Source organism: Oncorhynchus kisutch, linkage group LG2, assembly GCF_002021735.2.
Source record: "Oncorhynchus kisutch isolate 150728-3 linkage group LG2, Okis_V2, whole genome shotgun sequence".
Classification (NCBI taxonomy): domain Eukaryota; kingdom Metazoa; phylum Chordata; class Actinopteri; order Salmoniformes; family Salmonidae; genus Oncorhynchus; species Oncorhynchus kisutch.
The window spans coordinates 18,027,425-18,050,764 of NC_034175.2; the positions used below are offsets into that span (position 1 = coordinate 18,027,425).

Here is a 23,340-nt window from a genome sequence, read left to right on the forward strand (position 1 = left end):
GATAGGGGGCAGCATTTTCACTTTGAATGAATTGCGTGCCCATAGTGAACTGCATCCTACTCTAGATGCTAATATATGCATAGTATTATTACTATTGGATAGAAAACACTCTGAAGTTTCTAAAACTGTTTGAATTATGTCTGTGAGTATAACAGAACTCATAGGGCAGGCACATTTCCAAACAGGAAGTGGAAATTCTGGGGCTGGTCGAATTTCAAGTCATCGCCTATTCACATCCAAACAAGATATGGATATGTTCGCACTTCCTACGCCTTCCACTAGATGTCAACAGTCAGTCAAACGTGGAATGAAGCCTCTAGTGTGATGTATGACCGGATGGGAGGGGAATGAGTCACTGGTCTGGCAGAATGCCAGTTCCTGGTTGCGCACATTACTGTTGATATCGCCTGCGTTCCATGACTCTGTAGACAAAAACGAATGCGCCGGTTGGAACGTTATTGGATATATATGAAAATAACATCCTGAAGATTGATTCTCTACTTAGTTTGACCAGTTTATTCGACCTGGAATATAACTTTTGAAGTTTGTCCGAGTTCGCCTGCTTTTGGACATGTGAACTAACCGTGCTAGCAAAAGCAGCTATTTGGACATTAGTAATGGACATTATGGAACAAAACAACAATTTATTGTGGAACTAGGACTACTTGCACTGCATTCTGATGAAAGATCATCAAAGGTAAGGGAATATTTATGATGTAATTTCGTATTTCTGTTGACTCCAACATGGCGGAGAAATATTGTTATGTCTTAGCACCGTTTTAGATTATTGCATGGTATGCTTTTTTCGTAATGTTTAAAAAAAAATCTGACACAGCGGTTGCATTAAGAACCAGTGTATCTTTAATTATATGTAAAACATGTATCTTTCGTCAAAGTTTATGATGAGTATTTCTGTTATCTGGCGTAGCGCTCTATAATTACTCCGGATATTTTGGAGGCATTTCTGAACATGGCGTCAATGTAAACCGAGATTTGTGGATAAATATGCATGTGTAACATGATATCATATGAGTGTCATCTGATGAAGATTATCAAAGGTTAGTGATTCATTTATCTCTAATTCTGCTTTTGTGACCATCTTTGGCTGGGAAAATGGCTGTGTGTTTTTTGGGGATTTGGTGGTGATCTAACATAAATATATGCTGTGTTTTCGCTGTAAAACATTTTTTAAAAATCGGACACGATGGGTAGATTAACAAGATGTTTATCTTTCATTTGCTGTATTGGACTTGTTAATGTGTGAAAGTTAAATATTTAAAAAATATATTTTTGAATATCCCGCGCTGCCTTTTCAGTGGAATGTTGGGGGGGCGCTAGCGGAACCCCTAGCCATAAGATGTTTTTAACGTGTGTTGACATGAGCATGTGCGATTCTGCATCGATTCTGCATATGGATATTCAACAGTGAAAGAGACACTAAATCTCCAAAGAAACCAGAAAACCTCCATTAATCAGCAAAATAACACAAATGACAACCACAGATCTCGCCACGCGGAGGAAGAGATGAAGGAAAGGGATAGAGGTTAGGAGAGGACAGATTTCTTCCAAACCCTGTGTTCCCTCCACTGACCTGGTAGTAGTTTGATTAATCACAGAGACTAAAGAGGGAAGACTTAGCTGCTCATTATCCAGGACCAGGGTGCAGGATCAGGACCAGGGCTCGACATTAAGATATTAGGATCATCTACAGCTGTGGACCACCATGTCACTGCGGGTGGTGCCATTGTCCAACCCCCCTTGAAGGTTTAATACAGGGGCTCCAAAATGGTCATTGTTCAAGAATATGTTTCAAGCTCCCCTAATTTCTGTTACAGTCAATATTACCAACGGTTTGCGGTTCAAACTATCCTCTTGGACTACCTCAAACTACTAAAGGCGAGTGCCAGAATTTCTATTTTGACAATGTTGATGATATCTCCGATTACTTGAGAAGAGGAGAGACATCTAAATTGTCAAGTAAAATGTAGACTTTTGAAAGAGACTAACTTGGTGCACATAATTGAGCCCTTTTTCTAGAAATGCATGAAGGACCATCTATATGTGAGCTACATATAGACACTCAAAGATCATCAAAATATCATCAGTTGAGTTCAAGCTAAACCCAAGAGCTCTGTTGTGCATGTCATCTCATTGCATTGTCAAAACAACTTTACTAGGAGAAAATGCAAGACAAGCAAGGGAGTTTTTCGGCTCTAAATAAAATTTTAAAAGAACTGACCACAAAAATGAGCATATCTACAAAATACCAAGAACATGTTCATCGGGCACACAGAGGGCACACAGAGTACTCTGTAACTGTCCTTCCTCCTCTCAGCTGTCTATTAGTGGGTCAGTGAGAGTGAAATCACAAGGAGCACACACACAGTCCAGCAAAAGGGCGAGGCATGTTGTGACTACTTGTCTCTCGCCATTCCTTCACCACATTCCCATACTCTGTCTTAACAGAAGATAAGGGTAAATTACTTGACCTCTCTCCTAACATGGCCCCCTTCCCCAGATAACCAAAGAAAATCTATCAGTATTCAGATCAAGCCACAACTCCACCTTAACTCCTGACCCCACCCGGCTCTCCTCAGACCATGATGGGGGTTTGTCTGCGCTGCCTGTGTCAGGCTTTAACAAAGTCCTCGTGTCAAGAGGAGGAGCAGCGGTCTAACCCTGTCAAGGCCAACACAATCAATCCAGCGGAGGAGATCAAGGTGGTCTGACCCACACCTGACCCTGACGCTGAAACCATGGCAACAAGCTCAGCCAATGATTTTCCCGTCAAACCCCCACCACCACAGAGAGTGTCTGAGAAACAGTCCAGGATATGCTCATGTTTCAGAGGAGGCACTGGAGGAGTTTTTTATTTTATCATTGCTCTAGTTTCACTCCATCTACAATAACGTGACATAGTCTAATCTGCAAGGCTGAACAACCCTGCTGCAGGTATAACTGGGGACCATGGGGGGGGGGTATTAGCATAGCATAATTACACTGGGGAAAGATCCATGGAACAATAGTGTGGACACCAGGGAGCAACACATAGCCCACAATTTGCCATTGTCCTCCTTCCCCCTTTCTTACCCCATTGATACTGGAGAATAATGCCGGAATTCAGACAGTTAGTTTAACCGATGGTGCATTTAGTATAATAATACCAGGCAGTGCACACGGTTAATGTGATTAGCAACCCTGTGCTGACACCTCACCATCCTCCCCCCGTTGGGTATTATCATGCTAATCTAAAAGAGAAAAAATTTGATTTGACTGAATGGAAAATATAGGAGGAGGCAGGGACCTCGGAAGCCAAGTGAACACAATGCCTGCGTATTCAGCCTAGTCTGCCAAGGCGAGTGGGTAGACAAATGGACATAGACATAATGCTCACTGGTTAATTAAAATAACATAATTAAAAAGGTCTTGTGTGTGAATGGTCGCCTCAATGCAATCACTGACCTGATTGTCCCATACATGTTCCTCAGAGCTCAGTCTGTCTCTCTCCATTACGACTCCATTAGCACCTCAGAAGTGTTCCGACAGAGAAAAGGGAAAGACCAAATGGGACAAACTATAGAGATGTGTAGTTCATTGTGGTGGTGGGGGAGGAAGGGCTTGCTGGTTAGATGAGACCTATCCCATCTGGACAAAAGGAATACCTATGGAACAATGCTGTTCATTGACTACAGCTCAGCATTCAACACCATAGTACCCTCCAAGCTCATCATCAAGCTCATCATCAAACTGGAGGCCCTGGGTCTCAACCATGCCCCCAGGTGGTGAAGGTACGAAACAACACCTCCACTTCACTGACCCTCAACACTGGGGCCCCACTAGGGTGTGCGTTCAGCCCCCTCCTGTACTCCCTGTTCACCCACTACTGCGTGGCCATGCACGCCTCCAACTCAATCATAAAGTTAGCAGACGACAAAACAGTAGTGGGCTTGATTACAAACAACGACAAGACAGCCGTCAGGGAGGGGGTGAGGGCACACTGCGTATGGTGTCAGGAAAACAACTTCTCACTCAACATCAACAAAACAAATGAGATGATGGTGGACTTCAGGAAACAGCAGAGGGAGCACCCCCCTATCCACATCGAAGGGACAGTAATGGAGAAGATGGAAAGTTTGTCTGTGATGTGTACGGCGAAGAACTTCAAACTGAAATGGTCCACCCACACAGACAGTGTGGTGAAGGCAGCGCAACAGCGCCTCTTCAACCTCAGGAGACTGAAGAAATTTGGCTCGTCACCCAAAAACCCTGACTAACTTTTACAGATGCACAATCGAGAGCATCCTGTCGGGCTGTATCACAGCCTGGTCCGGAAAATGCACCACCCTCAACAGCAAGGCTCTCTAGCGGGTGGTGCGGTCTGCACAACGCATCACCGGGGGCAAACTACCTGCCCCCCCATGACACCTACAGCACCCGATGTCACAGGAAGGCCAAAAACATCATCAAGGACATCAACCACCCGAGCCACTGCCTGTTCACACCGCTACCATCCAGAAGGTGAGGTCAGTACAGGTGCACCAAAGCTGGGGCCGAGAGACTAAAAAACTGCTTATATCTCAAGGCCATCAGACTGCTAAACAGCAATCACTAACTCAGAGGCTGCTGCCTACATTGAGGCCCAATCACTGGCCACTTTAATAAATGGATCACTAGTCACTTTATACAATGCCACTCTAAATAATGTTTATATATATCTTACATTACTCATATCGCATGTATACTGTATTTTATACCGTCTATTGCACCTTGGCTATGCCGCTCGGCATTCGCTCATCCATATACTTATATGTACATATTCTCATTAATCCCTTTAGATTTGTGTGTATTAGGTAGTTGCTGGGGAATTGTTAGATACTACTGCACTGTGGGAACTAGAAGCACAAGCATTTCGCTACACTCACATTAACACCTGCTAACCATGTGTATGTGACAAACCTTTGGAACCTTTTTTGGAACCATCTAAAATAGTCACGGACACAGACTGTGATTACAGTAGTAAGTAATGGAACCATGTTTAGAGTGTGACAGTGGGAGGTAGGGGTCATTTCCACTGTGGTGGCTATTTGGGTCCTTTCAAATTAGGTGACTAAAGATATACCCGGTTTACTGTACCTCTCTCTCTGTACCTCTCTCTCATCTCTCTGAGACGAGGCAGTAAAGCAGTATTGTCTTTCATACCGTCCGTCACCAGTGATTGCATCGACCAGTCTCTCCCGGAGGGGCAGAGAGATAATGTGGGAAAGCAATAAAGGACGCCTTGGAGGCACTGGGAAGGAGAAAGAGAACCTGTAGGAGTGCGTTTGTGTGTGTCAACACAAATATGTTTACTGTATTTGTGTAAAAGACTAAACACATGGTAAACATCGTAACAGCTCTTATAATACGCAAACACCCACCACACACAGCTGCATGTATGAGTCACCACATGGTTAACCTCTCTAGGGTAGGGGGCAGCATTCGGAATTTTGGATGAAAAGCATGCCCAAATTAAATGGCCTGCTACTCGGACCCAGAAGATATGATATGAATATAACTGGTAGATTTGGATAGAAAACACTCTAAAAGGTTCCAAAACGGTTAAAATAGTGTCTGGGTATAACAGAACTGATTTGGCAGGCAAAAACCTGAGAAAAATACATTCAGGAAGTCTTTTGGGGGGGGGGGGGGGGGTTTTGAAGTTCTCTATTCAATGCCATTACAGTATCCTTTGACTTAGGACTCCATTTGCAGTTCCTATGCCACTAGATTCCTTCCACTAGATGTCAACAGTCTTCAGAAATTGTTTCAGGCTTGTACTCTTATAAATGAGGGAGTAAGACCAGTCTGAATGAGTGGACGCTGACGTGTCACAGAGCTTTTTCATGCTCAATCCCGAGAGAGTGCATTTCTAATGTAACCTTTTATATTGACGACATTATCCGGTTGTAATATTATAGATCATTTAGGCTAAAAACAATCTGAGGATTGAATACAAAAATCGTTTGACATGTTTCTGTGAACTTTACAGATACAATTTTGAATTTTTATGTCTGCCTGTTTTAACTGCGTTTGAGCCTGTGGATTACTGAAGAAAACGCAAACAAAAACTGAGGTTTTTGGATATAAAGAGACTTAAATCGAATAAAAGGAACATTTATTGAGTAAATGAATGTCTGAGTGCCACGAAGATGAAGATCAAAGGTAAGGGATTAATTATCTCTCTATTTCTGAGTTTTGTAACGCTTCTGCTAGGCTAGTTACTGTTTGTAATAATTTGTCAAGTGCGCTATGTTCTGGGCTAGGTATGCTTTCGCCGAAAAGCATTTTATAAATCTGACACCGTGGTTGGATTAACATGAAGTTAATCTTTAAACCTATGTAAAATATGTTTTGTTTTCTGAATTTTTATAATGAGCATTTCTGTATTTTAATTTGGAGCTCTGCAATCTCACTGGAAGTTGGCCAGATGGGCGCTAGCGTCCCACATACCCTAGAGAGGTTAACTGGCACACCCATGAAATCGGACAATTGCAGTGAAAAGGAGGGGGGGGGGGGGGGCAATTGTACACACCGTGGCCGGGTGCCCTGGGTAGAATTATTTGACACTAACTCCCTGGACCTCTACCCCCACAGAACGGTTTAAAAATAACCCTGGGGGGCTGAAAGGGGCTGGAGTTCAGAGAAACCCAGGAAAATGAGAGCGATAGAAGTCTGTTACTGAACTAATCTTGCACCTCATCCAAACCAAACGACTGATTGCATTATCACCACCCAGAGATGTAGACCTATACTGTAAAAACCAACACATACACATGCATAAACACACACACATTGACGTTAAACAAAGCGTGGACTAGCAGACACTTGAATGCAATCCATTGTCATCCCTTACCTAAGTGCTTAGATGTTAAGTTAAGTCTTGATAGACCCCGGCCAAGTTCAGTAACAAGGTCGAACAAGACAGCTATTTATGGATAGTTGGGGAATTCAATGCAGGGTTTTGAACAAGCTAATAAAAACCAAATTGGCAGTATGCATGTCATAAAACACCAATGTGTGAGACTATCATATTTATTTTTCAATAGGCACATGATACCATTCAAAGAAAAAAAACTAAGCGGTTTAATGAAAACACTTTTGTGTAAATGAATATCATTCACTATTAGAGTGTGTGCAGAGCCTGAATCAGGTATGAGGCATCACTGCATGAAGCAGTGGCTTTAAGCGGGAAAAACAAGCTTAGGTTTTTAATTTCCTGCTTCATTTCACGTTTCGGGCCCATAAAAATCCTAATTTCCAAAAACTGCAATAAACTACTTTGAGACATGATCATGACTCAGAATAGGTTCTGCAGTAGCTGTACTCTACATAGATTTTTTCCCATGCAGTTATTGCTTTACAGTATAAGCTATATCTGTGACAAGACACAATAACTGTGCCCCAGATTCTAAGAACACAAACAAAGACTAAATGGGGGAATTCCGACCAAAGTTAAGCACGCATAAATGGAACTTACATTTTATTTTTATGCACTTTTCTCTATATCCGTATTCTGATGTTACACCTAAGAATAGCATGCTATTCAGCTACTATTCGTTTGGGGTAGAGATCAAAGAAATGAAGGTGTGGCAGAGGTGTTCACAGACACACTGTATTCTAGAGGTCGACCGATTAAATCGGAATGGCCGATTAATTAGGGCCGATTTCATTACGATCGGAAATCTGTATTTTTAGGTGCCAATTTTGCCAATTTAAAAAAATATTTTACACCTTTATTTAACTAGGCAAGTCAGTTAAGAACGCATTCTTATTTTCAATGACGGCCTAGGAACAAGGCAGAATGACAGATTTTTACCTTGTCAGCTCTAACCACCTGCCTCACGAGGAGCCCGCCTGTTACGCGAATGCAGTAAGCCAAGGTAAGTTGCTAGCTAGCATTAAACTTATCTTATAAAAAACAATCAATCAACGACTGTCGTTGCATCAATGTGTACTTAACCATAAACATCAATGCCTTTCTTAAACTCAATACACAAGTTTATCATTTTAAACCTGCATATTTAGCTAAAATAAAATCCAGGTTAGCAGGCGATATTAACCAAGTGAAATTGTGTCACTTCTCTTGCGTTCATTGCACGCAGAGTCAGGGTATATGCAACATTTTGGGCCACCTAGCTCTTTGCGAACTAATTTGACAGAATTTTACGTAACTATGACATAACATTGAAGGTTGTGCAATGTAACAGGAATATTTAGACTCATGGATGCCACCCGTTAGATAAAATACAGAACGGAATAAACGTTTTGTTTGAGGTGATAGGTCAAATCTGGAAACTAAGGCTCGTATTTCTGTGTGTTTATTATAGTTAAGTCTATTATTTGATATTTGATAGAGCAGTCTGACTGAGGGGTGGTAGGCAGCAGCAGGCTCGTAATAGTCAAAGGTATATGGTTAGAGAGAAATAGCCGACGCGTTATAATTCCTGTAATAACTTGCGGCTGAACTTGAAAGGGGTTCCTTCGTTATTTTTACCGTTCATGTCTTCCATACAGACTGTCTTGATCTACTTCAAATAAGGTCTGTGTTTCGTGCAGGCTTAAACCGCCTTGGCGTTTTGATACCCGTGTAAATCTCACTAGGATAAGGTAACGTTTGTCAAAATATTTTCAGAAATCCACTCTACAATTTTTTTAATCTTTGCTTATATTTAGCCAATATTGATCAGAGTTACCTTGTCCTATGGGTATCTACACAGGTGGTGTAAGCCTACACAAAACACAGACCTTATTTTAAGTGAATCGAAAAATATCCTATGGAATAAATGAATGAAGGAACCGCTTTTCAGATTTTGCTAGAAGGTGTCATGGGAATTATGACTCGCACTTTGGTAGTCAATTCTTACCATGTCCATTATTAAAATAGGATTTCCTGCATATAGAAATTACAGTTTTTGTTTTCAACATTCATCACAGGTAACTTAAACTCTATTTTTATTCAAACAGTTGAGAGTATTTGTCTCCTAAGCAGACTCTTCAGTATCATTGTCACTTCAGAGTTGTGTGTGTGTTTTACAGATGGCAGAGAAAAGCAGAGCACCAGCGTGGGACTGTTACATGGAGTTGGCACCAGGGAAAGCACGGTGTCTTATTTGTGATAAAGATGTAAGCATGGGGTCAGCAACGACTAAATCAAAAAATACCACCAACCTGTGGAATCACCTTAAGAACACCCATCCAAAAGACCATATGTATTATATTAAGTTAAAATAGTGTTCATTGTTCCTTCAGTATTGTTGCAATTGTCATTATTACAAAAATGTGTGTAATAATATATCCAGTGGGGTAAAAAAGTATTTAGTCAGCCACCAATTGTGCAAGGTCTCCCACTTAAAAAGATGAGAGGCCTGTAATTTTCATCATCGGTACACTTCAACTATGACAGACAAAATGAAAAACTAAAAATCCAGAAAATCACATTTTTAATGAATTTATTTGCAAATTATGGTGGAAAATATGCATTTGGTCACCTACATACAAACAAGATTTCTGGCTCTCACAGACCTGTAACTTCTTCTTGAAGAGGCTCCTCTGTCCTCCACTCGTTACCTGTATTAATGGCACCTGTTTGAACTTGTTATCAGTATAAAAAGACACCTGTCCACAACCTCAAACAGTCACACTCCAAACTCCACTATGGCCAAGACCAAAGAGCTGTCAAAGGACACCAGAAACAAAATTCTAGACCTGCACCAGGCTGGGAAGACTGAATCTGCAATAGGTAAGCAGCTTGGTTTGAAGAAATCAACTGTGGGAGCAATTATTAGGAAATGGAAGACATACAAGACCACTGATAATCTCCCTCGATCTGGGGCTCCACACAAGATCTCACCCCGTGGGGTCAAAATTATCACAAGAACGGTGAGCAAAAATCCCAGAACCACACGGGGGGACCTAGTGAATGACCTGCAGAGAGCTGGGACCAAAGTAACAAAGCCTACCATCAGTAACACACTACGCCGCCAGGGACTCAAATCCTGCAGTGCCAGACGTGTCCCTCTGCTTAAGCCAGTACATATCCAGGCCCGTCTAAAGTTTGCTAGAGAGCATTTGGATGATCCAGAAGAAGATTGGGAGAATGTCATATGGTCAGATGAATCCAAAATATAACTTTTTGGTAAAAACTCAACTCGTCGTGTTTGGAGGACAAAGAATGCTCAGTTGCATCCAAAGAACACCATACCTACTGTGAAGCATGGGGGTGGAAACATGTTTTGGGGCTGTTTTTCTGCAAAGGGACCAGGACGACTGATCCGTGTAAAGGAAGAATGGAATGGGGCCATGTATCGTGAGATTTTGAGTGAAAACCTCCTTCCATCAGCAAGGGCATTGAAGATGAAACGTGGCTGGGTCTTTCAGCATGACAATGATCCCAAACACACCGCCCGGGCAACGAAGGAGTGGCTTCGTAAGAAGAATTTCAAGATCCTGGAGTGGCCTAGCCAGTCTCCAGATCTCAACCCCATAGAAAATCCTTGGAGGGAGTTGAAAGTCCGTGTTGCCCAGCAACAGCCCCAAAACGTCACTGCTCTAGAAGAGATCTGCATGGAGGAATGGGACAAAATACCAGCAACAGTGTGTGAAAACCTTGTGAAGACGTACAGAAAACGTTTGACCTCTGTTATATACCCTTTGTTGGCAATGACAAAGTATTGAGATTAAGTATTTGGTCAATAACAAAAGTTTTTTTCCACCATAATTTGCAAATAAATTCATAAAAAATCCCACAATGTGATTTTCTGGATTTTTTTTTCTAATTTTGTCTGTCATAGTTGAAGTGTACCTATGATGAAAATTACAGGCCTCTCATCTTTTTAAGTGGGAGAACTTGCACAATTGGTGGCTGGCTAAATACTTTTTTGCCCCACTGTATACACATTTTAAAAACCGGCCGACTAATCGGCAGTGGCTTTTTTTGTCCTCCAATAATCGGTATCGGCGTTGAAAAATCATAATCGGTTGACTTCTACTGTATTCTGATGTTGACTTAATTTCGTCATAATTCCAACACCTTTACGCAAAATGAAATGATGAATAAGGTCAAGCAACCTGTCGGTTCCAAGTGCAACAACATCTTTCTTTTACAAATTTACAGAGCTATTTGAGTAATCCATTTGGATAAGGGAATTGTACATATGACAATTGTTTTAGATCTATTTTACCTTATGATCCCTGGAGACAAATGTGAAACCAGTCATATTTCAGCAAGCTAAAAAGCATGTCAACATGACAGGTATTTCGTACTCTTTTCCACAGTGACGTATAAATAGCTTTGCCGTTATTCAGAATTCAAATTGTAGGCCTTAAAGCTTCATCATTTGTGGGTCTGAAATTTGGAGACCCAAGCTGAGGCTCTAGCCTATGAAACCCCGTGCGCACTGACAGTAGCTGCGAAGCTACCGAGTTGATGTATGCACTCTAGAATTATTTTATTATATGGCCGGACATTTTTGTATTTAAAAAAATATATTTTATTTCTATCATATTAAATATGATATCAGTAGCCACCATCAGTAATACCCACAGAAATAAGCCTACAGTGCCTTCAGATAGTATTCACACACCCCTTGACTTTTTCTAAATTTTTATGCATTTCAGGCAGAATTTTAAATGGACTAAATTGAGATTGTGTCCCACAATACCCCATAACGTCAAAGTGGAATTATGTTTTTAGAAATGTAAAACGGAAATGTCTTGAGTCAATAAGTATTCAACCTCTTTCTTATGGAAAGCCTAAATAAGTTGAGGAGTAAAAATGTGCATAACAAGTCACATAAGTTGCATGGACAATGATGTTTAACATGATTTTTGAATGACTACCTCATCCCTGTACCCCACACATAGAGATGATTGTAAGGTCCCTCAGTTGAGCAGTGAATTTCAAAAACAGATTCAACCACAAAGACCAGGGAGATGCTCCAATTCTTCACAAAGCAAGGGACCCATTGGTAGATGGGGAAACACAAAAAAGCAGACACTGAATAGCCCCTTTGAGCATGGTGCAGTTATAAATTACACTTTGGATAGTGTATCAATGCACCCAATCACTACAAAGATACAGGCGTCCTTCCTAACTCAGTTGCCGGAGAGGAACGAAACAACTCAGGGATTTCACCATGAGGCCAATGTTGACTTTAAAAAAGTTAAGAGTTTAATGGCTGTGATAGGAGAAATATAAGGATGGATCAAAAACATAATTACTCCACAATTCTAACCTAAATGAAATACAAACAGAATAGAATACAAACATTCCAAAACATGTACGCTGTTTGCAATAATGCACTAAAGTAGAACTGCAAAAACTGTCCCGAATACAATAAATTATGTTTGGGGCAAATACAACACGTCAGTGAGTACCACTCTTTGTATATTTAAGCATGACGGAGGCTGCATCATGTTATGGGGTTGCTTGTCATTGGCAAGGACTAAGGAGTTTTGTTAAGGATAACACTAAACGGAATAGTGCCAAGCAGGCAAACCCCTAGAGGAAAACTTCAGTTCAGTCTGCTTTCCAACAGACACGGAGACACATTCACCTAATAACCTGAAACACAAGGCCAAAAATACACTGGAGTTGCTTACCAAGAAGACATAGGAACATTCAATGTGGCCTAGTTAGTTTTGACTTAAAAATGTATTGAAAAAAATCTATGGCAGGACTTGAAAATGGCTGTCTAGCAATGATCAACAAACAATCCAAGTTCAAGTATTTTTGTTAAGATAGATTCTCTTATACTTCCTAAAATCACATTCCTATCTCCTATAAACTGTGCATAAGTAAGTAGCCATGCCCCGAGTGAGGTTGGTGAGTGTGTCAGATGGACAGCGCCGTCCCCTTTCGCCAGAGTGCATAAAAAGCCTTGTTAACGGAATGAACATTCGACCAAGAAACATGAGATGTTAGCTACATGTTTGAAAACTTTGAGCCTCAACGCGAGGGGAAGAAAAACTAATTTTCCTTTAGACCAGCTAGACGAAAAGCTGCAGCCCTTTTCCATAGTGGTCTGAATCCTGAACAATCAACGAGGAGGAAGAGGTGACAAACTACCTTCTCAGAAAATCACTGGTACAGCGGATTAGTCAAATATCTCAAAAACTCTTCAAACCATTCCATCCTACTACAAGTCTCAAATCACCGTAGTAGACTACTCTTATCACCCCACTGGAAAATCTTCAAATAAGCAGCATCAGAAGCCAATGGCAGAGAACTCTTTAGTTCGGTTTTGGACTACACAATGGACAAAGGCACCCAAATGTAAATACATTAATGATTTCTTATTCCAAACGGGTGGCGGTTTGTGTGCAAACTATATGATTGTGAGAATAGTTCTAGAATATATGTCATGCTCTCTCTCCGTGTGTCTGTAAAATGCCATGTTGCGACTTTCTTCTCATGTATCAAGTGGATATGTTATCCTGTTATTATTTAGTTAGCTAGTGAATCAATAATTAAACAACTTTCTGTAGTACTGAATAATGAGCAAGGCTGGGGTTTTTGCAAATCCAAGAAGGTTACAACTGGTCAGAATAATGATGAGGTAATGATTAATAAAAACTGTTTATCGATGAAATAGATATATACACATTTATTTTTAATTGAACCTTTATTTCACTAGGCAATTCAGTTAAGAACAAATTCTCATTTACAATGACGGTCTACCCCGGACGACGCTGGGACAATTGTGCGCCACCCTATGGGACTCCCAATCACAGCCGGATGTGAAAGCATGGATTTGTACCAGGGACTGTAATGACCAATCTTACACTGAGATGCAGTGCCTTAGACCGCTGTTCCACTCGGGAACCTTATAGAGTTTAATTCGGGAGACGGTAACTCTTAAAACAACCTCTTCAGTGGTGCCCCAAATCCTATTGAGTTAATTGTTGCATGATTAATAAAAAATTAAAATAAAATAAAAATCGGACAACAATTAAACGCAGTTAGTTGATTTAATAAATAACGTAATCAGATTAACGAAAGTAAAGTCACGACAATAGCAGTTTAAACCTGGAGCACGGTTCATGATGACTGGATCGTTGTCATCACAGTTCCGGGATTAGTGAGGATTATTAGGGTAGATTTATAGGACTGCTGTTCAACCCCTATTGTACCCTTTTCTCACCTTCCAATATTTCATGAATTGAACACGGAAACGTTCATGATGAATCAAACCGCTGTTGACTCCAATGCTTTCCACAGCTATGTCAAGTTGGCTGGTAGTGGATCTCTACTCTGAATAGATCATTCCATCTCATCCCACAGATGCACTATTGGATTGAGATCTGGTGACTGGGCAGTAAACTGAACTGGCCGTAATTTTCTTGGAACCATTCCTGAACAATCCTAGCCTTGTGGCATGAGGCATTATCCTGCAGAAAAAAATGAAGGATGCACCTGATTGGCAATGATGTTCAGATATACTGTGGCATTCAAATGTTGCTCCACTTTTATCAAGGGGCCCAATACGTGCCATGAAAACACCCCCCCCATTACACCATTACCACCCTGCAATGTTGACACGCGGCATGATGGATGCATGTACTCATGTGGTTTTCTCCATGCCCTAGTCCTGCTATCAGCGTGAAACAGCAGGAACCGGGATTAATCCACCCTAGTGGACCAGGCAATGTGTTTCTGATTCTCCAATATTCAGGGTTTTCTCCATTTAGCCCACTGCAACCACAGTTTTGTGTTTTTGCTGAAAGAAGTGGAACTCTGTAAGGTCATTGACCTCCATACCCCATTCGTTGTCAAGGTACAATGAGTTGTGCATTCTTTTGTTTTTTGGGCACCAATGTTGTACTGGACTGTTAGTTGACTAACTGTACAATTGTGTCAGCCTCCTTTGTTGAAGTGGATTTAACAGATGACAACAATAAAGGATCATAGCTTACACCTGGATTCACTGGTCAGTCTGTCACAGAAAGAGCATGTACACTGATTGTACAATGTTTTGTACAAAGTTAAAGGGATGGTTTTAGATACATGTACTGAAAACACTATTGAATGAAAACTCCACAAGAACATCTGTTGGCCAGCAAGTGGGAGGCTTTTCAGAGATTCAATGTAATTGATTTAAATGCCCGCAAGGGAATCACACCTGAAAAGCCCGTTATGCACCTGCATAAGGTAAGTCTGAATACCAACTACTGAGAAGTGCCTAGGAAAGGTGTGCATAAAAAGGTGTACATTTCCTAAGTCTGCATCGGGCCCTAAATGCATAAGGAGTACATGTATTTTGTGGCATGAATGATGGATTTTTGTTGATGTTATTCTCCTACTTACTCTGCCTATTTCCCAATCTCTCTCGCTCTCCCTCTTTTACTAATGTCCTCCTCACACATTTTCTCTCTGCGGAACAGATCTTTCCTGCATGCTAAGACATTGTGGGTCGATTTCCAAGAATAACACGGTCCAGTATGCACCCACATGTAAAATTCTTGGAATAAAGTTAGTAGAGTCGGTTTTGTATATTATTTCTAGCCTAAAAATAAAAACCTATTCTGAAATCATGCAGGAACTAGGTGGTTTTCAGCTATAGTGAATTCCATTGCATGATCACCAAAATAGACTATACAAAAACTGCATGAATGCACCACCAGAAACAAAATCAACTTAACCCATTATAAGGATTTCGGATATAGCTAAGCCCAAACACCAGCGAATCCAAAGTAAACATTTAGTGAAGTGAAGTGGATGGACTGCTTCGGTTTCGACATGAGCAGCTAATCAATGAGGCAGGATGGAGGGAGGCTGCCCTCATTATGAAGTGATTAAGAGATAATTTGGAACAAAAACCACTGCACCTTTAGCCCCACTAGGACTGCGCCAATCAATAAAGTGTATGTGTGGCCAGCACCAATTTACAGGAAGGTTTGTTTCGTTAACTTGCATTCTATGAGAAGATGAGCAGCAGAGTAACAAGATTGTGGCAAAATATGTTGCTTCCTGCATCAAGTAGCCAGTGGGAAAGTGTTTTGATTCAAGTTTACTGATACCTGTTGGTACTGTATTAGAGGTCGACCGATTATGATTTTTCAATGCCGACACCGATTATTGGAGGACCCAAAAAAAAGCCGATACCGATTAAATCGGACTTTTTCTTTGAAAAGTTATTTATTTGTAATAATGGCAATTGCAACAATACTGAATGAACACTTATTTTAATTTAATACATCAATAAAATCAATTTAGCCTCAAGTAAATAATGAAACATGTTCAATTTGGTTTAAATAATGCAAAAACAAAGTATTGGAGAAGAAAGTAAAAGTGCAATATGTGCTATGTAAGAAAGCTAATGTTTCAGCTCCTTGCTCAGAACATATGAAAGCTGGTGGTTCCTTTTAACATGAGTCTTCAATTATTCCCAGGTAAGAAGTTTTGGGTTGTAATCAAATCAAATCACTTTGATTTGAGAAGTTTTAGGTTGTAGTTATTATAGGAATTATAGGACTATTTCCCTCTATACCATTTGTATTTCATTAACCTTTGACTATTGGATGTTCTTATAGGCACTTTAGTATTGCAAGTGTAACAGTATAGCTTCCGTCCCTCTCCTCGCTCCTCCCTGAGCTCGAACCAGCGACAACGACAACAGCCACCATCGAAGCAGCGTTACCCATGCAGAGCAAGGGGAACAACTACTAGAAGGCTCAGAGCGAGTGACTTTTGAAACACTATTAGCGCGCGCTAACTAGCTAGCCATTTCACTTCGCTTACACCAGCCTCATCTCGGGAGTTGATAGGCATGAAGTCAAACAGCGCAATGCTTGACGCACAACGAAGAGCTGCTGGCAAAACGGGAATGTTTACGCGCCTGCTTCTGCCACCACCGCTCAGTCAGATACTTGTATGCTCAGTCAGATTATATGCAACGCAGGACAAGCTAGATAGTAACTAGTAATTTCAACCATGTGCAGTTAACTAGTGATTATGATTGATTGATTGATTTTTATAAGATAAGTTTAATGCTAGCTAGCAACTTACCTTGGCTTACTGCATTCGCGTAACAGGCAGTCTTCTTGTGGAGTGCAACGAGAGAGAGGCAGGTCGTTTTTGCGTAAGGTTGCAAGATTATATCCCCCGAGCTGACAAGGTGAAAATCGGTCGTTCTGCCCCTGAACGAGGCAGTTAACCTAGGAACGGTGGGTTGTCATTGAAAATAATGTTCTCAAATCAAAGTGATTTGATTACAACCAAAATTACAATATATATATATATTTTTTTAAATCGGTGCATTAAAAAAAAGGATTTCCGATTATGAAAAGTTGAATTCGGCCCTAATTAATCGGCCATTCCGATGAATAGGTCGACCTCTATACTGTATGCATATAATAGTATCTCAATGCCTGAATATTGCCCTTGAGTTTGTTAATGGTGCATTGGGGGCTCTGGGGGAGTGTGGGTGTCGCAGTTAAATGTGAGTTTAAAAAAAGGCAATGGTTTTAGTCATTGCTCAGTAATCCTCAGGGAGGATGAGACTCAATGTGCAAATGAAGAAGTAGCTACCTCCTCAGATGAAATATGCATGAAAGGGAAAGACTTTTCATCTCAACAGGATGTATTTCTTGCCCAAAACTCTTCTCCCTTACCAGCCCTGAGGGTACCGAGCACAATCTTCCCGTCACACTAATCAAACAGCCGTGTGTGTGTGTGTGTGTGTGTGTGTGTGTCCAATCTCTTTTGAGGAAGACAAAGAGGTAGTGGAATCTAAAAGGATTACTCAACTGCAGATTGTAATTCTGTGATTTGGGAAGGTGTTTCAAACAAACATAGACAAGCCACTCTGACAGCATGATTTACATACTAATATAACACAAATAAAGTAGGATGAAAACATTTTCACATGTAAATACTTTTTTTAAAGGTTGGGAAACTTTTACTGACCTGAATACATAAATGAGATACTGCTGACATAGGTTACATTCCCCCTGTAATTGCTGGAACCCTTCCACTTCAGTTCATGGAGCTTAACCAGACAGTTACCCAGCATTCTCGGCCCGTGGCTCCTGCAGGTTAGCTGAGCAGCCTAAGACCATGTTTGACAAGGGGTTAACACTGCTGAAAAACACTTTATAAAACCACAGGAAGACAGCCAGTCTGAGGACCGAGGCCTGTCACTTGTCCAGAGTGTTCTTTTTTCATTCTATCCTTTGGTTGAACTCAACTTTTTACTCCCAAATTCACGCACTCACCAGCTCTGGTATAATTACCCGTACAGTGCTAACCGCTGCGGTGTGACAGGAGGGCAGCCATCGCTCGCCTGTTTTTTTAGAATCAGAGCTAATTACTGCCCTGTCAAGGACTCTATTTAAATGACTACTACTGATGGGGCTAATAGGATAAAACAGTGTCAATATTGAACACAGTCAATTAAATCAGACATTTATTTTGGGCACGCAGGTCCTGGTATGAGTGCTGAAATTAACATAGGTGATATCATGAAAAGAGGTGATATTCAAACCAATACTAGAAAATGCAATAAATCATGCCAAATCTATGATGACCAAATACAGTGAAGCTTGCATTGCAATGAGGACTCAGTAAAACAAGTTTCTGCATTGTGAAGAGCAAACGGCTGAAACACAGTAAAGTACATTCCCCCTACTGGTCCCGGACAATGACTGAAGACCCCCTTCAGCTGCCATGGCAAAGCCACAAGGCTTTCCTAAACCCACCATTTGTAATGCTTGATGCTACATGTTAATGTGATTTTCTCCCATGGTCCGTTGGAGGGGCCAGACCTGAAGGCCAAAGCCTGGTGGTCTCAGCAGATAGCTGGGACAGGCCTGTCCCGTGTCAGCCTTGGGTTATGGATGATGGGGAGGCTCTGGGGCTGACAGGTAATAATTCACTCCCCAGGGTTCCGGAACCCTTCGCTGAACAGAAGCAGGCAGGCAGGGAGGGTGGAAGACTGCACAGCCTTGCAAAACCCTCCTTTCCTTATTCCCCCCCTTTCCACTCGCCCCTAAGCCAGATATGGGGTCCCCATCAGCTGCCCAGTTGCCATGGGTAACAAACTACCATCAATATGAAATATGAGACGCCACAGTCCAGTGCTTCACTCCGGTGCAGGGCCAAACAAAGTCCCATATGCTGGGGGTGGGAGGCGAAGATTAACTGTTGCTTCTTCAAGCCAAACATAGTCACACTGCCCATTATTTAAACCCTAGCAGCCTTCCAGTGCCGTAGGTAGCACTTCAAAGTCACCTCAGACATATTGGTTACTGTCAATCCTCTACACTTACAAAAAATATACTATAAAAGTCATATTGATCTCAAAATGGAAGTTATCAACACAGAAGGGACAGATCACAGTATTCAACCACTGCAATTGATGTGCCAGGGCATCTGGGGTCTCTCAGGTTCCTAACCGAAACCATTCAATATAATATTATGGATAGTATAATGGTACCGCAGTCTTCCGCAGAAGACAGTTGACTCAAAAGACAGTTGCTTCTCTAAACAGTACAGCAACTTGAGTCTGGGCCAGTTCTGAAGTGTGTTGGAACAGTTGGAGAGGCAGCAGAGCTGGATGAGGGAATATCTGCATCATAGGGGTGACCGTGGGCTGGGAGGTATAGGCTGTACTGTACGTCCCACAGGACCATAGTCCTGGGCCGGAGCCTATTTCTGCCCTCATTACCCCGTAGACCATTACAGAGACACAGCCATCCACACGTCACAGCCCAGCACAGCCCTGAAGCAGACCTCCCGCCATTTAATACAAAACTACAGCTCCATCGGAAATTGGAAATAAAATTACACCCTAGTCTAAATGCACCATTAGCCATGCTAACTGAGCGCCGGCTCTTTCAGGGCTGAAATGAGAGCTGGACAACATGCAATTTGGGAGCCGACAGAGAGGGAATGGGCTGCCGACACTCGCCTCTCTCAGCTCCAGTCATTTACAGCCATCACCCACCAGCCTGCAAGACCTGAGTTACTTATTGAATGGGGTTGTGTAATAAGAAAGCGGAGATGTGTGTTTCTGGGAGGTAGAAAATGAGAAAGCGAGAGAGCAAAGTAAAAAGAGTTCAGAGAGGGCATACTGGTTGGGTAGGAGTTACAAATAATATGATAAACATATTATTCAAAAATGACAAAACCAGAAAAAGCTACAAACCTGTAGGATATTCCAACTCTGGTGAAGGGAAGCAATAGCACCGCTTGTTGATTAGGCTATGACATCTAAACTACCTACTGTATAACAGTACTGTCATGTTCTCTGACAGAGCAGCCTAGCCCTGACGACAAGGACCTGTGAAAAACTAGGACACCAACTACAACTTTGGTTTCCTTTTTAACATGTCAAAGATGTGGGTGAATATAGTTTAATAAAATATCTGCGGCAAGAAACATTTAAAAAAGGAGAAAAACAACCTTGTTTGTACTGTAAGATAATGATACCCTAGAGCTGGTGAGTTTTGCACCAGATTAACATGAATATTTAAATTTCTTCTAAACTTTGGAATCTAGACACAGTAATCACACATCCACATCACCAAAACTATTATGGAGGGGAAACACAGTGGCATTAAAGATGTGTCTTTATGTTAGTTGTGCACGCTGCCAGTGGTGTCATGACCATCGGGGGCACAAAGGCCCCCTATTATGTCACGGTTTGAAATGAGTCATCTTCATTTTTAAGCCCGTGTTTTGTCATAATTATATATAAAAAAGATCTGTCAGCGGTATTTTACAGAGGGGACACACTGACTGGACTAGGCAAAGAATACCCCTCCCCCATTCTCCCTAGTAAGTGGCCCCTTCCCAGGTGCACCGAGAAAAGTAAGGTAGGACACTATACTCTAGTGCGTGTAGTATCATCAGGAGGAGGAGGAGAAAGTGTACAGTAGAGTGACACACAGCGTTCGATACGGTGCTGGGTCGAAGGTATGTTTTTAAATTCATGTGATCAAACTATGTAGCCTATTGATTTATTCTTCATGAATACATAAAACTAAAATGTTCTGTTTGTCTGCATCTACATCGCTTGCGGTTTGGAGTTTTAGGCTTGGTTTCTGTATAGCATTTTGTGGCATCAACTGATGTAAAAAGGGCTTTATAAAAACATTTGATTGACAATACTAGCCACCTAGCAATTTTATGAAATTGGATTTAGATAGCCAGCTAGATAGATTCCCAATCTCATAACTAGCTACCAAGCCATGTCAGGCTATCAATTAAATTAGATTAGCTTGTCTAACCTGCCTGCTGGCCAGGTTGCTAGACTTTAGAAAAGTAAGAAATTATTAAATGTACAGAATAAGACTCACAATCCTTTCAATCCTTGACCCAGATTTGAGCAGAACCCACCCCCCACACACAAGTACTTCATGCCATACTTTGGTCAAGATATTTGACTTGCAGATATAAGCCTACTAAAAGCTTCTCTCTGTTGGGCATAGCTGAGAATGGTTCTAAAAGAGCATAAAAAGATAGCCTATTTTTGTCTCAATCCAGGTCTGTAGACTACACACAGACTGTCACCCAGACCTGTACCTTCAATGTCCTCCTATTGGACATTATTCTCTCTACTTTGACACAATATTGGCTATTATATTTTGGCTAGTGTTTATCGATACGCATTAAACTACATGAATAAAACTCATATCAACATGTAACTCGAATCACTGTAGCCTGAAAATACAGCTAGAGGCTATACATATGTGCACAAACTCAAAAACAATTTAAGAATCTATTTAAATCAGCCTAAACATACAATCAAAGGATTCATCATTTGTTTCATTGCATTAGGACAGACTGCAGTTGTTGTGGAAAATAAAAAATCATCCACAACTAAAATCCCCCAATACGCATTTTAATTAAGCTGCTGTCAAAATGACAAGACATTACTCTATAATATAAAGCTGACGAACCAAGTAAGGTAAATCTAGGTCTACAACAACAAGTTTGTCATACCACACAAAGGACTGCGAAATCACCCAACTCGATACATCTTGGCGCACGCAGCTACGCATTTCAACTTACTCTAACTGGCAACAATTTTCTACAAACGCTATCTGGTATTCACCTTGTTCAAATGGCTCAATGAGATTCTATAACAGTGTTTGAAAGACATGTTTGGTTGCAGGTCTATTATATAGCCTACTCAAGTCTCATTTTAATTTATGTAAACTATAGCCTACACAAATACAAACAGACGTCCGTCTGCACAACGACAAAACACAATCATATAGCCTATCCAAATACGGATAGAGTATTCATAGTATACTATTTTTGCATATTTATTTGCTGACAAATGCTCTTATCGCATTGCATTTTCCTGAAAAGATGATCGAGCTGTAGCCGATGGTTTAGGACAGGGTTTCTCAATCTCGGTATTGGGGCCCCTCCTGGGTGCACGTTTTTGCCCTAGCACGACACAGCTGATTCAAATAACTAACTCTTTATTGAGCGTTGATTATTTGAATCCGCTGTGTAGCGCTAGGGCAAAAAACAAACCGGGGGCTGGAGGCAGGTGGTCTAAACTGGCCAAACACGTTATGAATGGTAGACCTTCCTATAAGTACCTACTAAGAACTAGAAGACGACATCGTTTTGTTTTGAATAGCCCAATGTCCTCTATGTACTATGTAGATACTGGGGCAAACTTGTGACACCACAAAATACTCCGATGCGCAAGTGAAATGTAGGTGCAGCAACCGAGACAGTCAGCTAATGGAGAAAGTGCCGTAGTATAACTCTTACCTTTTTCTTTCGTTTTGGCTATCTTGTTTCGTTGAAAATACTTTGATTCTTGCAGGACAGAGACCAGTGTTACAGAAGCGTTGGGACAAGATTAGTTATTTTTTTCCAAAAAGGCTCGTATTCCCAGAGCGCGAAAGAGCGCCCTTTGTTATGACAGAGACCCGCGCACGCTCGAGCTGGACTGCAATCACAACATACTTCACCCAGCGAAGAGCAGCGTCGGCGAATACACGCCCAAATGTGTTGAATTGGCAGCCACTCGGTCCAATGGCAAGGGGGTGGATAGTACCAGACCTTGTTTGAGACGTGTTTTGTTCAAACCTTTTCTTTTGACTTCTCCCTCCACATCTAATTTTTGTCCAGTTGTTGGATACCTACACATTTGGATCCTTGCAACCCGAGCCTGCAGCCAGTCTCTCCGCCAAGGGTGTTTAAATCGAGATATCATTGAGCTTCTTTCTGAAGGAGGTTACTTTGCTCCACATATAAGAAAACTGAAGAAAAAAAATACTTTCATTCTGTCAACAAGTTTCTTCTCCGTTGCCTTCTGTTATTAATTGTTGTCCAAA

At 41.3% G+C, this 23,340-nt stretch overlaps 1 protein-coding gene across 3 annotated transcripts in view; it reads right to left on the reverse strand.

The window, feature by feature from the left end:
• LOC109908466 (semaphorin-6D-like) overlaps positions 1–23,031 on the reverse strand; it is a 164,034-nt gene extending 141,003 nt beyond the window's left edge. For 2 of the 3 annotated variants that reach the window (XM_031789408.1, XM_020507117.2), the window contains exon 1: positions 22,772–23,030. The gene's annotated coding sequence lies outside the window, so the exon portion shown is untranslated. Of the gene's footprint in view, positions 1–22,771 lie in introns of all 3 variants that reach the window. The other variant, XM_031789410.1, reaches the window with a different exon arrangement.
• Between the last annotated feature and the right edge of the window lie 309 nt (positions 23,032–23,340).